The following is a 7648-nucleotide window of genomic DNA, read 5'->3' on the forward strand; positions in this document are numbered from 1 at the left end:
ATCAGAGTACCATAAGTAAGTTGAGAAGGTCTGTCCAGAAATCAGTACCTTGCCAAAGGCACTGATTTGTCCTCGCACTTTGTTGACACAATAGGACTATGAAAAAGCGTGGCTTCTCGCTCTCAGCGGAGACACCGAGGCGGCCATCTTCTAACGGTGGAAAGTGTACTAACCCGTAGCACCTAAGTTTCAATTACGAAAAATATTTTGTACATTCAAAGTTTTTCTTTCCGATTTGCGAAGAATTATGAGACATAATAACAATGTTTTTGTTTATTTGATAACTTTTTATAGTTAATACAGTTACCGAATATTTATTTATGTATGACAATATTACAAAACAGTATTTTATTATGTCTCTAAAAAAAAAATTCAGCCTTTCTTTCAAAATTTCTCACATATTCTCTGACTTGTTAACTGGAACTGCAGTCCTACTCTATTCTGTAATGGCCGCACTATTGTTGGATCCCGGTTCCCGCCTCCCAGTCCCGGAAGCGTCGACCTGGTAACGCCGCAGACGCAGCGTCGCCGTCTCCCTGACAACGGCCGTGCACTCACTCGCCCCGGTCCAGTCTGTGCCACCGGTCGCCATGCCCGGCCGCGCGGTGCCCCCCAAGCCCCGGGTGCAGGCCGCCCGCTCCCGCGACGAGAACCAGGAGCCCCCCCCCGCCGGCGGCGGCGAGGAGGAGTGGGCGGCCGGCCGCGCCCTCCAGAAGCCCCCCGACCAGCTGGAGCTGAGCGAGGCCGAGCTGAGGCAGGAGGTGACCCGCATCCTGACCGCGCAGAACCCGCACGCCCCGCACAACATCGTGCGCTACAGCTTCCGGGAGCGGGCCTACCGCAGCCTCAGCGCCGTGGAGCAGCTGGCCGTGCACTTCAGCCTGGAGGGGGGGCTCCTGCACCGGGACTCGGACGAGGCCCGGCGGCAGCAGGCCAGGCAGGGCGAGGAGGCCCCCAGCGAGGGGGCCCTGGAGCCCCCAGAGGGCCAGGATCACAAGGGGGGCGAGGGTGGGGGGGTGGCACCCATCCCAGAGGAGGGCGATGAGCCCACCACCACCACCGCTGCCCCCAAGGCGCCCACCAAGAAACTCACCAACCAGTTCAACTTCAGCGAGCGCGCCTCGCAGACCCTCAACGACCCTCTGCGCGAGCGCGCGTGCCAGACCGAGCCGCCACCCCGCGCCACCTTCTCAGACAATGCCACCCAAGGTCAGATCTACGACGCCTACGTGGAAGAGCTGGCCAAGCAGGAGCGCGCCAAGGAGAAGCTGAAGGTGGCCACCACCACCAAGAAGGACGAGGAGCGGCCACGCGGCTTCAAGCCGCCAGCGGAAAGTCTAGGCGATGACCTCAACAAGGTGGCCAAAGCCAGCAAGATTATGGAGCGTATGGTCAACCAGAACACCTTTGACGAGGTGGCGCAGGACTTTAAGTACTTTGAGGATGTTTCGGATGAGTACCGGGACCAGGAGGGCACACTTATGCCACTCTGGAAGTTCCAGCATGACAAGACCAAGGGGCTAGCAGTGACTGCCTTGTGCTGGAGCCCTAGGTATAAAGACCTCTTTGCTGTTGGCCATGGTTCCTATGACTTCATGAAGCAAGACCGGGGCATGCTGCTCCTCTACAGTTTGAAGAACCCTTCCTACCCTGAGTTCATCTTCAACACTGAGAGTGGTGTCATGTGCCTGGATATCCACAAAGACCACCCATACCTGTTGGCAGTAGGCTTTTATGATGGGAACGTTGCCCTATATAACCTGAAGAAACCAAGTATGCTGCCCAATTACAAGAGCTCAGCCAAGACAGGCAAGCATACTGACCCCGTCTGGCAGGTCAGGTGGCAGAAGGACGACCTGGACAACAACCTCAACTTCTTCTCAGTTTCCTCTGACGGTCGAGTTGTGTCTTGGACCCTAGTGAAGAATGAGGTGGTCCACACTGATGTCATTAGACTCTCCCTGGACAGTTCTTCAGAACATGTGCCAACAGCACTGCGCCTGAACATGAATGCTTGTGGGATTTCCTTCGATTTCCACAAACAGATTGAGTACCTTTTCCTGGTTGGCACAGAAGAAGGCAAAATACACAAGTGCTCAAAGGCCTATTCCAGCCAGTTCTTGGGAACATATGAAGCTCACAGTATGGCAGTTGATGCAGTCTGCTGGAACCCCTTCCATCCCAAGGTCTTTATTTCGTGCAGTTCGGACTGGACAGTCAAGATCTGGGATCATACTGTAAAGACGCCATTGTTCATATTCGACTTGAACGCTCCTGTTGGAGACGTGGCATGGGCACCATACTCTTCCACTGTGTTTGCCGCTGTGACCACAGATGGCAAGGTCCATGTATTTGACCTCAATGTAAACAAGTATGAAGCAATTTGTGAACAGGCTGTGGTGGCCAAAAAGAAAACCAAGCTTACTCACATCCAGTTTAATCCTATCTTTCCCATTATCATTGTTGGAGATGACCGGGGCAATGTTAGTAGCTTGAAGCTGTCACCTAACCTGCGCAAGATGCCGAAGGAAAAGAAAGGCGCACAAGATACAGTTAAGGGTCCAGAGTATGAGATCGCTAAACTGGACAAGCTATTGAGCCTGGTGAGAGAGCCTGAGAGACCAGTCGCCAAATAGGAGTAGGTCTTGTAGTGCACATCATTCAAGTAGACAAACCCTGAGGGCATCTTGTGCTACCTGGTTAATCTGAAACCAGTAGTTACTTTGAGACCAGCACAAATACGTCAGTCTTTTGTTCCTTCGTTCTGTTGAGCTCATTGAGTCTCTTAGAGAGCCTAACATAACTCTGTGGGTGGAATGCTCACCACAGGGCCCTCTCTAGTGCATGTGCATCACCTCATCCAGTAGCCGCCCCATGGGTTGAATGATTCTGACAGGGCACGCTCTAGTGCATGTACCTCTCTTCGCCCAGCATCTCCTCCACAGTACTATAACCTTGTGGGTGGAACACTCCAGGCAGGGCCACTCTCTAGTGCATATACTTTTCCTCTCTCAGTATCCCTTCCTCAATACATAACCTTGTGGGTGGAATGCTCCTGGCAGGTCACTCTCTAGTGCACGTACCTTTCTTCTCCCAGCATCCCGACTCAGTACAATACCCCATGGGTATAAGGCTCCTGGCAGGGCACTCTCTAGCCCATGTATTTTCCTCTCCCAGTATACCCTCCTCAGTACATAACCCTGTGGGTGGAACTCTCCAGGCAGGGAACTCTCTAGTGTATGTACCTCCCCTCTCCCAGCATCCTCTCCCCAGTACATAACACTGTGGGTGGAACCCTCCCAGAAGCGCACTCTCTAATGCAGTGATACTTAACCCCTTCACTGCGGCAGCTATTCCGCCGCTGTGCTAAAGGGGCGCTGCGGCCGCATGCTGGTGACGGAACCGCTCCGTCACCAGCCGCGGTTGAGCTGTGCTGATGATGGAGTGGTTCCGTCACGGCCTCGCCCGCTCAATGGAACGTCCAGCGCAGGCGCAGAATTTGCGCCACGCAGGCGCGCCGAGCGGGCCGTGACGGAACCGCTCCGTCATCAGCACAGTGTGACCGCAGCTGATGACGGAGTGGTACCGTCACCAGCAGGGGAGGGGTTAAAGTATGCCCACTGGGCCACATGCAGCTCTCCTGACCCTCAGATGCACCCTCCCCCACTCCTGAACAACGTCAATGGGCTGCTGTTTACTTGAGAGAGCACTAACATTTTGAAAAATGTTAAATACATGGGCAATCCTTTATTTACCTGCTAACTGGAGTACAAGAAAAGAAGCAAAAATGGTGTCCTGCGTCACTTCACATTAGGAACACTCATTCATTTTTTGAGACATCTAGCAATAAAATGTAGCAAAATATGATGCAGTCTCTTCAAAATTCAAAACATTTATTTCTTTAACATGCAGACACGTTTTACCTTAGTGCATCAGATTATATCAGTGCCTTCAGAAGTCTTTTTAAAACTGATACATTTCAGAAATGAATGTAAAAACATTCATACCTCATCCCTCTCTGACAACAGTGCCAAAAGTGAACAAGTAAGAGGCAAATCGGTTGTTATGTCCATCTTCCTTACCCTAAAATTGCTTAGGAATTTCTTTTCATTTATACCCCATGAGCTCCAAAAAACAGAGCTCTTGTTCTGTCTAAAGTAGATTATTGTAACACACAACTTGTCAATCTTCAGAAAGGACTCTTAGGCAGACTTCAGATCCTCCAGCACGCGGCAGCCCACCTAGTAAGGATCCGCAGACATCAGTCAGCCAAACAGGCACTTGTCTCACTTCCCTGGCTCCCAATAAAGAATCATATTGATTTTAAAGCTCAGTGTATCGCCTTTAGGGACTTTTACAAATCTGAACCCAAGTATCTTAAACATCGGTTCTGCTGGTATTCCACCACCAGAGCTCTCCACTCTTCCACTATGAACCTTGTTTAGGTTTAGGCTTGCCAATCGTGGAAGCATAAGTTTTGTTATCACCACGGAAAAACTGTGTTACACCCTTCCCTCCTCATTAAACAAATTCCTCTAAACTGCTCCCTTTCAGGAAGGCGCTTAAAACCTGACTTTTTGTCCAATAAGCACTTATCTTTTCATTTCTCAGAGGCCTAGCTTCATTTCTTTTTTCCACTAAATTCTCCTCCTAATCTGGTATCAGCGCCTAGACGCCTTTGGGCAGTAGTTTGGGCTTTAAAAATATAAAAAATCTAAATCATATCACCGTTTGGGTGGTCTGGGTTGTTGTTACACAAGGACAACATTATAGTTCATTAAATCAGACATTAAAGATGATTTTGTTCAGCGTATATCCTGAACTCATGTATTTCAAGATATTTTTATATGTCATAATGAAGAAAAAGGAGGCAAACTGAAATTATCAATTGCCTAGGATCACAACTCAATAATCAAAAGGCCTCTTTACAATTAACGCTCTTAAGGTAGTGATAGCAAGCAGAGAAGGCTTGCCCCAAGTTGCGGTAAAGGGAGGATATCGGCTCAGATATAGCAATAGTATAGTATAAGTATAGTCAAGTCTCTGACTCTTCTAGAAACTAAGAGATTCATTTAGACCTCAAAAACACTTCATGGCTCACTGACCACACCATGATTTGCTTCCCTTACTCTCACCTAAGCCCCTTCCCCCACCAAGCCCCAATCCCATCTTGCTGGCATCAATGCGGCCCTCGGGCACACCATAGACCACACTCTTTGGCCCCTTGGGAAATGTTTGTGAGTACCCATGCTCTAGTGCAGGTGTACTCAAAGAACGGCTCAGAGGACGCATGCTACCCTCCTGACCTTTACATGTGGCCCCCTGAGCAGCAGCAGCACTGAGCTGCTGTTTACTTTACTCAGCCCTAACAGTAAAAAAATGTTAATTATACACAAGCAGCTATTTAAAGGTTGATTGCAGTTAAACAAAAGGAAGTAACTAGGTCCTTAACTTTAGGAACACCTTCATTTTTAAATACAGCAACCATGAAAAAATCTGATAGTCTTTTCAAAATTCTAAAATTTTATTTCATTGACCTGTAGAACCATCTCACCTTAGTAAATCAAATTATAGCAGTGCATGCAGGTCTTTTTTTTTTAAGTGATGGTTTTCAAACATGAATTTAGAAACGTCCAGGCTTCCCAACCCCTCTAACCCTCCCAACAATGCCATTAGTGTATACTTCCAAGCACAGGAAATGGTTTTGTATAGCACGCATCCTGAAGTCATGTATTTCGAGGTCCTTTTATATGTGATCATGAAGAAAAACTAGAGAAATTGAAATAAAACAATCGCCCAGGGTCACACACCTTGGTCAAGTGGAGAACCCTTGATTCATCCCAAGTTTTCTTGTTCAGATTGCACAATTCAGTTCAGCCAGTCGATGTACATGCTTCCATTCCCCAACACCCACTTTACACCCCCTCCCCCACTGGCATCAGTGCAGCCCTCATTCACACCAAAGACCAAACTTTGCAGCCCCTGGAAAATGTTTGTGAGTACCCATGCTCAAGACCTCTGCTCTCCCAATCATCACTTTCATAGTACATAACCCTGTGGGTGGAACGCTCCCAGGCTGGGCACTCCCTAGTGTATGTAGCTCTCTTGTCCCAGCATCACCTTCTCAGTACATAATAACAGCTTTCTTGTCATATTACAAAACACAATTTCATGTAAAGTCACCAAATACATTCTTTCATTTCAACAATATTTGCTGATAGATTTTTGACTGTTTGACATTGGCACTATGGAAAAGCTTCCAAAACTCTGTGTCGACTATCTCAAGCTGTTGAGCGAAATTCGGTAGCATGTGCTGAAATGAGCTGGACTTGACTAATGTGTCCTAATTTCCCAGCGTATTTGAAGCCAGACATTGAGTTATCGATCTGCACAGACCTTCACATCACTCTAGAGACACAATTCAGGTTTATAATTCCTTTAAGTGATCTCCCGCCTGCAAACAGCACTGTACTGTTCTTTCTCTTGCATGTCAGAGAATTTATAGATTGTACCATTTGAAATCGATGCTACGATCTTTCAATGAAACAAATAGTGCATAACTGGTTCCAAACGAATAAAAAAGAACAGCTGATGATCCAGTACTTTCTCTCTAACAACACTGGTCAGTATATATTAATCCTTCCAATGAAAAATGCCTCTGTAAATACAGTTGTTTCTTCTTTAAAAGTGTATCCCCATCCGGGGTAGTAGGCCTGATGTTCACACCGTGGACAACACCGGGATTTCAGCTATCAATGTTTCTATCTTGGTAATGTCACTTGTAGCACTTCTCCTAATGCTACCCATAAGATTCCATAACTATGCTCTTTACGTACCAAATTCTGTTCTATGTGATACTCAGATTTATGCAGATCTCAGCTGTTGATGATACCTATACACAAAATGACAAGTATTCATTAAGTGTATGTTCACCCACTGTTATCTTGGTCCTGAATAACATATGTTTATTGTTCAGAATCTCAGGGATTCTCATTGTATCAACCTCTGGAGGATGAAAGAATGAGTAGACCAGTTTAGGATCAGAATCTTGTGACTATCGGATCAAATACAGATCCCAGCCATATATGCATTAGTCCAGTGAGCCACCAAACCCAGCAGGCTCACGCAAAGCTCTCCTCCTAATTTTACGAAAGTTCTCTGAATTTTGTTCCATATTGTGCATTGATTTACTCAAATCTCAACCTATGCAGGCTGGCAGAGCTCTCTTCTACTGGCAATATGTGGACTCAACACTGCTTCTTCTGACACCAAGAGTAAGAAATAGTTGTACTTCTTTTAAAATCCATTCTCACTCATAACTCTGATAATACACATATTGACTCTAAGAGAGCCTGCTGGCAATGTGATGGCTTAATAAGAGCTCTGCTCATGATAACACCCAGTCACTGAGCTCGACTCACTCAAAACGTTATTTCTGGTGCTATAGATTTACTGTTTTTGGTAATCCCCAGAATGATTCTCCACTGTGCTGTTGGTAATACAGACGTATTCGAAGGTCTGTCTCTGATCATAGCCGGTGTCACATTGGTGATGATCTGGTGACACCTGCTGGCAGACAGGACTGAACCCTGAAAGTCTTCCTTTCTCCCTCACCCTGGAGGGAGTTGTGATACATATATTTAAAAAA

At 47.1% G+C, this 7648-nt stretch overlaps 1 pseudogene; it reads left to right on the forward strand.

The window, feature by feature from the left end:
• Positions 1-590: 590 nt before the first annotated feature.
• Positions 591-3368, forward strand: LOC144791608 (dynein axonemal intermediate chain 1 pseudogene; annotated as a pseudogene).
• The last annotated feature ends 4280 nt before the right edge of the window (positions 3369-7648 follow it).

The sequence above is a fragment of the Lissotriton helveticus genome, chromosome 11 (genome assembly GCF_964261635.1).
Source record: "Lissotriton helveticus chromosome 11, aLisHel1.1, whole genome shotgun sequence".
In the NCBI taxonomy this organism is placed as follows: domain Eukaryota; kingdom Metazoa; phylum Chordata; class Amphibia; order Caudata; family Salamandridae; genus Lissotriton; species Lissotriton helveticus.